Raw genomic sequence first — 9,490 nt, forward strand, 5'->3', positions numbered from 1 at the left:
CTATATTCTATATTCTATATTCCAATTTCCTATTCCATTCCATTCCATTCCATTCCATTCCATTGGGGAAGGGAGGGGCCACCTTGTAGTTTGGACCCCCAGACACACGCCCCCTCCCTCCCTCCCAAAGTTTGAACATGGGAAGGGTTGAGGGAGGGGGGGAGAAGGCCCCCGCCTCCCAAAGCAAGTGGGAAGAAAAAACAGAGAGAGAGAATGAGAGAGAGAGAGAAAGAGAGAGAGAGGGAGAGAGAGGGAGAGAGAGAAAAAGAGGGAGAGAGACACAGAGAGAGACAGAAAGAAAAAGAGAGAGACAGAGAGAGAGAGAGGGAGAGAGAGGGAGGGAGAAAGGGAGAGAGACAGACAGAGAGACAGACAGAGAGAAAGAAAGAGAGAGAGGGAGAGAGAGAAAAAGAGAGAGAGGGAGAGAGAGAAAGAGAGAGGGAGGGAGAGAGAGAGGGAGGGAGAGGGACAGAGAGAGAAAGAGAGAGGGAGAGAGAGGAAGAGAGAAAGAGAGAGAGGGAGGGAGAGGGAGAGAGAAAGAGAGAGGGAGGGAGAGAGAGGGAGAGAGAAAGAGAGAGAGGGAGAGAGACGGGGACAGAGAAAGAAAGAGAGAGGGAGAGAGAGAGGGAGGGAGAGAGAGGGAGAGATAGAAAGAGAGAGAGGGAGAGAGAGAGAGAGAGGGAGAGAGAGGGAGAGATAAAGAGAGAGGGAGAGAGGGGAGATAGAGAAAGAAAGAGAGAGGGAGAGAGAGGGAGGGAGAGAGAGAGGGAGTGAGAAAGAGAGAGGGAGAGAGGGGGTAGAGAGAAAGAAAGAGAGGGAGGGAGAGAGAGAGAGAGGGAGAGAGAAAGAAAGAAAGAGAGGGAGAGGGACAGAGAGAGGGGGAGAGAGAGAGAGGGAGGGAGAGAGATAGAGAGAGGGGGAGACAGAGAAAGAAAGAGAGGGAGGGAGAGATGACAGAAAGATGGAGCACGCAAGCAATTCTGGTGGCATCCCTCCAACTGTGGTGGGAAACCTCTGAGCTTGGAGAGGAAGGGACCACAAGAGAATGACCACAGTATAACAGAATTCCAAAAAAACCAAACCCCAAACAGAATAACACAGGTGGAAGGGACCATGGAGGTCTTCTAGTCCAACCCTCTGCTGAGGCAGGAAACCCTCTACCATTTTGGAAAAACTGCTATCAAAAGCAGGGGTGTCAAACTGCCGGCCTGCTCCAGCAATGCAAAAAAACCCCCAACTCACAATACATCACGACACGTCACGTGACACGGCGAGTTTGACACCCATGATCGAAAGGGTGGACATGACAGCAGTCTTCCAGTACTTGTGGGTCTATTCTAGGGAGGACCGGTGTGTGTGTGTGTGTGTGTGTGTGTGTGTCAGTTTTTCCCCCCAAAGCACCTGAAGGCAGGGAAAGAATCAACGGATGGAAAGTAATCCAGGAGAGAAACAACTTGGAACTAAGGAGAAACATCCTAACAGTGAGGACGATTAACCAGCGGAACTGCTTGCCACCAGATGTGGTGCGTCATCCATCATTGGAGGTTTCCAAGAAGAGACTGGACAGCCATTTGTCCAGAGTGGTATAGGATCTCTCGCTTTTGCAGGGGTGGGGTGGGGTTGGACTAGAAGACCTCCGAGGTCCCTCCCAATTCTGTTATTCTTATTCAGAAGGGCATAGGGTCTCCTGCGTGATCAGGGGGTTGGACTAGAAGAACTTCATTGTTCCTTCCGACTCTATTATTCTTTTAAAGGTCCCGACTCCAGATCCAGCTTTCTCGGTCTCGCTTTTCTTTGAAGAAGAACGTTCCAATCAACAAATGTAACAGCCCTCCCCCATTCAGATCTGATTCATATTTAGGAGGGTGTCCCATGTTGCAATTAAAGACTCTCACACACCCCATCCACCCCCTCCATTGCAGAAACCCCCTCTTGCTCACACAGGGCCGGGGCACAGCTGTGGGAATTGATTTATCTTGCGGGAGCTGCATTCTGAATCTCTTCCTTCCCAGGGATCAAGAGGCTCTCTCCAGTCATCACACACACACACACACACACACACACACACACACACAGACCTGTTCTATTCCCCTTTCTCGGCTGAGGACGTTGGGGGGAATCAAACGTGAGCGTTACATCAAATTTTAGGCTTTATCGTTAGCTTTTTAGATTGGCGCCAATGCGCCTTTTGTATCTTTGCAGTCCCTTCGTGGTTGCCAAATTGCTAGCCAAACCCGTTCGGGTCCGTCCTTTCTCCGAAGTCGGGAGAGAAGCCATGAACGAAAATCAAGACACGAGGCAAGCTGCTTAGGGAAAGGAGGTTCTGTTTATTTCCCAATAACAGCAACGAGGGTGTTCTTGGGGGCAGCTAGCGAATTGGGCTTGTTGGTGAGTGAATTTTTATATGCTTCTGAGTTCTTTATTATCGATGTGCAAGGGTGCGTTCTTTCCGTGTTCTTTGAGCTGGAGATAATATTGCATTATAGGTTTTCCTTTTGTTGTGTGTGATGTTGTGGCTGATCCTTGGGGCTAAGGGAAATGAAAGTATAAGTGTTGTTTTTTTTTTCCTTTTCTTCTAATTTAGCCCTAGCCTCCGTAATCAATTTCAGTCTTTTATCTGGTCAGCCTGTGTTTTCGGAGATTGCTTTGTTATGCCATATTTTCTGAACAGGAGTCCGGTTTTATAAACGGCAAGATTGTATCCTTTCAACGCAACGTTGTTTCTCTAAACTACACCCGTGGGCTGTCTTGGCGGAGGAAAGACGGTTGAGGTTTTATTTTTATTTTATTTTTTTTATTTTAATTCCATTTATATCCCGCCCTTCTCCGAAGACTCAGGGCGGCTTACAATCTAAGCACAAATCAAATGTGCTTAGCAACAGCCTTCATTCTATGTATATGCCTGCTTATTAGGGCTTTCGCCCCCCCAGCGGCATTATTACAAAGTCAGCTTAATTGCCCCCAACAATCTGGGTCCTCATTTTACCTACCTCGGAAGGATGGAAGGCTGAGTCAACCTTGAGCCTGGTGGGATGCGAACCTGCAATAATTGCAGGCAGCTGGTGTTACTTAAGGAGGCATTAGCCCACTGCTCCACCAAGGTTTTCTGCCTATCCTTAAGAGGATTTATCTTTTCTTCTCTTTGGGGAAATATTGTATTATGGGGAGGAGGTTTCCTTTACACTGATTTTTTTCCTCTCCTTTGAGTCAGAGTCATTTCTTTCAATGGGCGGGCCCAAACTAGCCTTTTCATCAACCAAACAATAGGGCTGCCTTCCGAACTGCCTGCTTAAAGCTGCAAAGCATCCGTAAAGAAGCGAAGCTGGGGGGGGGAATGGAGCAGGGGCAAAGAATGGTGCGGGAGGGGGGGAAATCCATCTTTTTTCCCTGTTTAACAAAACGAAGCTTTCATGGCATATCAATGACCTTTATTGCTTGATTCGTTGCTTTCCGATACAATCATCCTACATCGAATATAACCATCCTTGGTCTCTGACTCCTCCCTGAATAGTCACCTTTTCGGAGTTGCCTGAAATTCTTGCAATTCATCTTGTCAGCAGGGAGAAAGAAAGAAAGAAAGAAAGAAAGAAAGAAAGAAAGAAAGAAAGAAAGAAAGAAAGAAAGAAAGAAAGAAAGGAAGGAAGGAAGGAAGGAAGGAAGGAAGGAAGGAAGGAAGGAAGGAAGGAAGGAAGGAAGGAAGGAAGGCTGGTTTCTTGCAAAGGTATTTTGCGTGTCGCACTCGGTCTCCTTCCATAGATGACCAAGTTGTCAGAGGCTTCCCAGAGTCCCAAGGATGTTGCAGGTTAGAAGGAGACCCCACAGAATGGAGGACGTCCCCATCGGAGTTAAGAGGCCTGCAGCTGTGGAAACAAAATGGGGGTGAGGGTCAGAGAGGTGACCGTGACAGTGAGTGAAACATTTATTCATTTTAGTTTGATGGATTGATTGACTCGCCCAGCAACAATTGCACATTCGAACGAGCAAAACGGAAAAAAATTAGAATGCGACAGGGACGATAGACACATTAACGCACTTACACACACACACAAACACACACAACCTTAGGGTCCTCTTAAATAAGGCGACGAGGTCCATAGAAGTTCAGTTGGAATTAAAACTGTGAAAGCTAGTAGCCGAGACAACTGAATCGGGTAAGAGATTCCGGACTTTGACAAATCTGTTACAAAACTCGATTATTATTATTTTAAAAAAACAATGGGGTTCCAAGCGGTTTACGCTAAATTCAAAGCAATTGTTCACACGCATTGCGTTACGCTTAAAACTTAAAAAAAATCATTTACAGGTAAGACGTGATTGCGAACAGTACCTATATCTGACCGCACGCATCACAGTCCTAAACTATTCAAACCAAGTATTTTGGTTTATACTTTAGAAAAAAATATCTGAGAACACAGGGGGCCTCAACGGCTCTTGAAAAGGCAAATGACCAGCCGTCTGCAAGGAGGATAAATCCTTCCATTCCCTCACCATCCAGTCAGAGCTGAAGAAGCTTCTTGGAAGGGAAGCGAAACGTCTTCAAAGAATAATAGGAAAGTCCCATGGGGACACAGATAAGCCTCCAAGTGGCCTCAACAATTCTCTAAAAGGAGGCAAATGACCAGCGGTCTGCAAGGAGGATAAATCCTTCCATTCCTCACCATCCGGTCAGATCCGAAGAAGCTTCTCGGGATGAGAAGCGACATGTTTTCAAAGAAAAACAAGAAAGTCCAGTTGCCTCCCGAAAAAGCATCTTTGGGACTCTTCTAAAGAAAGTAGTTTAGGGCAGACATGTCAAACTCGCGACGTCACGTGACGTCGCGAGACGTATCGGAACTTTTTCCCATTGCCGAAAATGGGATGGGTGCGGTTTCTCCGTGAGGCTCCGGCCCGCGGGCCGGCAGTTTGACACCCCGGGTTTAGGGGGAAAAAATACATATATTCTGTTCTATAATTTTGCTGAGATGCTTCATTTTGTGAACCAAATGCTTTTGTCGGCAAATATCAGGCAACCCTCGATGACTGGGGAACTTGGAATTTCCGTGGCGACGCGATAAATGGGTTCAGTGAGTTTTTGCCCCGTTTTTGCAACTTGTCTCGCCACATTTCTTCCGTGAATCCCTGCAGTGGAAAGGCTGAACCCAGGGCTGGCAAGGGTCAGGGGTGGTCACTAAGCACATCTGGATCCCCTGATTGGCTTTGGACGTAAGTCGAGAACGACCTGGGTTACTCTTGAGCCAGGTACCGACTGTCCGATCCCTGTGCACTTGGTTTGTCTTCCCTAAGAGTAAGACCTTGCTTTTCTCGCAACGGATGTCAAGCGTGAAGCGGGCGAAAGACAGTGCCTTGTCTGAGATGGGATAGGTTCTCCTGCTCGAGCATGGGGCTGGACTAGAAGACCTCCAAGGTCCCTTCCAACCTCTTCTTCTTCTTCTTCTTCTTCTTCTTCTTCTTCTTCTTCTTCTTCTTATTATTATTATTATTATTATTATTATTATTATTATTATTATTATTATTTTAAAAAACCCTCTCTGCTGTACTGTTCAGCTCCTGACCCTCGCCGGCCGTTTGGGTGCTGGCTCAGCACAGCACTGAGAGACGTGGTGTACCTCAGCGGTCCGCCATCTTTGCGGCTTAGCGGCCCAGCGGCCCAGCCCGATGTGGGTGACAGGGACACACACCCAGGGGCACACACTCCCATTTGTGCGAGCAGTGCCCGCGCGCACCCTTGTGGAGCTGGTGCGCACGCGGGGAGAGCGCTTGCACGGGAAGCTCCGTTCGCACGAACGGCGCTTCATGCGTGACCGCAGGCGCCCTCCCCTGGCACGGCTGGAGCTCCACGTCCACGTGCTTGCCCGTTTCTCCCGCGGCCCGGCAGCGGGCCACGGCCCAGGGATCGGGGAGCCCTGGTCTATCCGGAAGACTCGAAAGAGTTCCTTTCTCCCCGGAAAGGGGGGGAAAAGGGGGTTTCCCTCGAAAATGTTTTGCTTCTCGTCCAAGGGAACCGAAGAAGCTTCTTGGATGACGAGAGAAAAAGGCAACACCTTTGGGACAAGCGTGACCTGGAGGATTGACCATTTCCGTAGACCAGTGATGGCAAACCTTTTAGAGACCGAGTGCTCCTAAAACCGCCTCGCCCCCGTCCCGCCCCTGCCACTCCTGCCCGCAGGGCCACCCACCACCTCCGCAGCCCGCCACAGCCGATCGCCCGGGCGGCCCAGCAGTGTCATGGCGGCCACAGCCTCTGTCTGCGCCCCGCACCATCATCTGTATGTGATGGGGCGCGAGGGAGGAGTCTTGTCCCTGGCTGCGACTCTCCTCCAGGTAGGGGTGTGTGTGCTGGTGAGGAGAGGGGCCCGAGGGCTGGGCGATGGCATGCGTGCCCACAGGTTCGCCACCACCTGCCACAGACATTTGGTCCACCCAGAAACCGATGTGGCCTCTGGAGCAGCGTCCAGTATGGGACCCCCTCAAACCCCACGTTCCTTCTCTTTCCCGCTTCTTACCGTTCAGGACTTTGCAGTTGAAGCGGCTGAATGTGCCCCGCGACTCCAGCCTGATGAAGACCCCGTTCGGGCTCCTGCTGTGGCTGGTCACGGTGAACGTCTCGTAGGGCGGGATGAGGACTTCCTTTTGTTTCCGGTGGTATGAGAAGTCGTAAATGGGCACTCCATGACAGGTCCTTGATGGAGAAGAGGGTGTCCTGGCCGAATCTTTCGGCCATCTTTCTGTCCAACAGAGGGGAAGCGAACTGTCCGAAGCGAACCACCTTGTCCGGAGACGGTGAAACGGGTCCCATTTATCCCGCGGAAGACCTCATGGCATCTGCCCTTCATCTTCTTGGCCTGGAGAGCCTTGGTGAGGAGGAAGAAGAAGTGCCGGAAGGCGAATTGGTCGTAAGAATGTTTGGGACTTGCCAGCTTCTCGCACGGCGCTATTGAAATCTCGGTACAGGTCGTCTCCGACAGTGTAGGCCACAATCGCCGTGCCGTAAATGGGATCGAAGCTGCCGACAGTTTGGCCCAGGCTGTCCCAGTGGCTTTTGGCCATTTTCCAGGTCTTACTATACTTTCCTCCAAAGGGATATTTCCCGACTTCTGCCTCGTGGAGTTGCAGCCGATATACTGGTCATCCAGAGAGTTGACGAACATGGTAAGGGGTATCTCAGACCAACACGACACCTGTCCGGGAAAAGAGAGGTTGAGTAAGCACCACGACGGAAAGAAAAGAGTCCAACAGGTGTGAAGCCAAGCTGAACTCAGTTGTCCTTTTCAGCCCCCAAAGAAGCCCTGGGGGAAGGTAAAGTAAAGGGGTCCCTGCTGGTTTAGTCACGTACGACACTTGGGCTGGTGCTCGTCTCTGTTTCGAGGCCGTTGCGCCAGCGCCATCCGAGGAGGTTTTCTCTGGTTATGTGGCCCTTCCAAGTCCCTTCCAACTATGATGATGATGATGATGACAACGACGACGACGATGATGATACTGGGCAGCCATTTGTCTGAAATGGTCTAGGGTTTCCTGCCTGAGCAGGGGTTTGGAGTAGATGACCTCTGAGGTCCCTTCCAATTATTATTATTTATTATTATTATTATTATTATTATTATTATTATTATTATTATTATTATTATTATTATTATTATTATAATACTGGACAGCCATTTGTCTGAAATGATCTAAGGTTTCCTGCCTGAGCAGGGGGTTGGACTAGATGACCTCTGAGGTCCCTTCCATTATTATTATTATTTATTATTATTATTATTATTATTATTATTATTATTACTATTACTATTATTATTATGGGCAGCCATTTGTCTGAAATGGTATAGGGTTTCTGTCTGAGTGAGGGGGTTGGACTAGATGACTCCGAGGTCCCTTCCAATTATAGTAATAATAATAATAATAATAATAATAATAATAATAATAATAATAATAATAATAATAATAATAATATACTGGACAGCCATTTGTCTGAAATGTATATGGTTTCCTGCCTGAGCAGGGGGTTGGACTAGATGACCTCTGAGGTCCTTCCAACTTTATTGTTGTTGTTGTTGTTGTTGTTATTTATTATTATTATTATTATTATTATTATTATTATTATTATTATTATTATTATTATTATTATATTATTATTGGCAGCCATTTGTCTGAAATGGTCTAGGGCACAGGTCTGCAACCTGCGGCTCCGGAGCCACATGTGGCTCTTTCAGCCGTCTCCTGCGGCTCCCAGTCCTCTGCCATGTGCAGTCCAAAAAAAAAAAGTGGGACTAAAAAAGTTCAACCAATCAATTCAAATATGCAGGGTAGGTGCATATCTCGCCTTGTCTCCACTCTTCAGTCAAACCGTTCTGCGCATGCGCGCACGTACATGCATGCGCACGCATTTTTGCAGCTCCCAGTTTTCCTTTTGTGGGGGAACTGGTTCCGAGTGGCTCTTTCACTGTTTCAGGTTGCTGACCCCAGGTATAGGGTTTCCTGCCTGAGGGAGGGGGTTGGACTAGATGACCTCCGAGGTCCTTCCAACTTCTTCTATTATTATTATTATTATTATTATTATTATTATTTATTATTATTATTATTATTATTATTATTATTATTTATTACAACCCTAGAGGAGAGGGGAGCCGGTGGAGGAGGAGGAGGAGGGAACGCAACCCCAACACAAGGGAGGCCACAGGGTCACACACACACACACACACACAGAGAGAGAGAGAGAGAGATCCCTGGCCCCGGCCGAGTTTAGATGGCCTCATGGTGGCCCCAGGCAGGAGTTTCTCTTCCGCACCACCTCTCCTTTTTTTAAAAAAAACAAACCCGACCGCACTCTTCACAACAGGAAGTGGCTTTCGCATCAAGTAGAGATTGTGCCTGTGTGCCCGAGTGTGTGTGTGTGTGTGTGTCTGTCTGTGTGAAAGCTGCCTGTTCCCACCCCCATTTAAAGAGACGGAAGCTCCCACGGCCGCCCCATTGGTACCTGCAGAAGTCCTGGCAGGAGTCCAATCAGACACAGCAGCCGGGCCTGTCCGGAGGGCTGGGGTCTCCATTGGGGTGGGGGGTTGTCTCCTGAGAAAAAAAGAGAGGAGCAAGGAGGAGGCCCCCCGTTGGCGCGTAAAACCCAACAAAACGTAGAGCAGTTGAAGTCCCACCGAGGGAGGAGAATGAGGGGGGGTCCTCGGGGGGGCGGGGGGGTGTCTCTCCGAGCTGGGGGGTTTCCTTGCAGACGTCTCCTGACCCAACCTAGGGAACATCATCAGTGATAGAAGGGAAGGAGGAGGAGGAGGAGGAGGAGGAGGAGGAGGGAAAGAAAAAGAAAGAAAGAAAGAGAGAGAGAAGAGAGAGAGAGAGAGAGAGAAAGAAAGAGAAGAAAGAAAGAAAGAAAGAAAGAAGAAAAGAAAGAAAGAAAGAAATAAAAGAAAGAAAGAAAGAAAGAAAAGAAAAAGATTGGACTGTGGGGTCCCTGGTGCTCTCTGAGCTGGGTGGTTTCCTTGCAGACGTC

At 48.6% G+C, this 9,490-nt stretch overlaps 2 long non-coding RNA genes and 1 pseudogene across 4 annotated transcripts in view; 1 reads left to right on the forward strand and 2 right to left on the reverse strand.

Annotated features, from left to right (window-relative positions):
• Positions 1-9,490, forward strand: part of LOC308678093 — a 305,537-nt gene that overhangs the window by 295,013 nt on the left and 1,034 nt on the right. The window lies entirely within an intron of this gene.
• Positions 1-9,490, reverse strand: part of LOC308678092 — a 400,336-nt gene that overhangs the window by 90,685 nt on the left and 300,161 nt on the right. The window lies entirely within an intron of this gene.
• LOC308678087 (erythroblast NAD(P)(+)--arginine ADP-ribosyltransferase-like) lies at positions 3,463-7,168 on the reverse strand (annotated as a pseudogene). Its single transcript, XR_014028812.1, has 2 exons — positions 6,504-7,168; positions 3,463-3,860 (listed from the first exon to the last, which is right to left on the reverse strand). The product of XR_014028812.1 is annotated as an erythroblast NAD(P)(+)--arginine ADP-ribosyltransferase-like (transcript).

This window comes from Vipera berus (assembly GCF_964194415.1).
Source record: "Vipera berus genome assembly, chromosome: Z".
Taxonomy (NCBI): Eukaryota; Metazoa; Chordata; class Lepidosauria; order Squamata; family Viperidae; genus Vipera; species Vipera berus.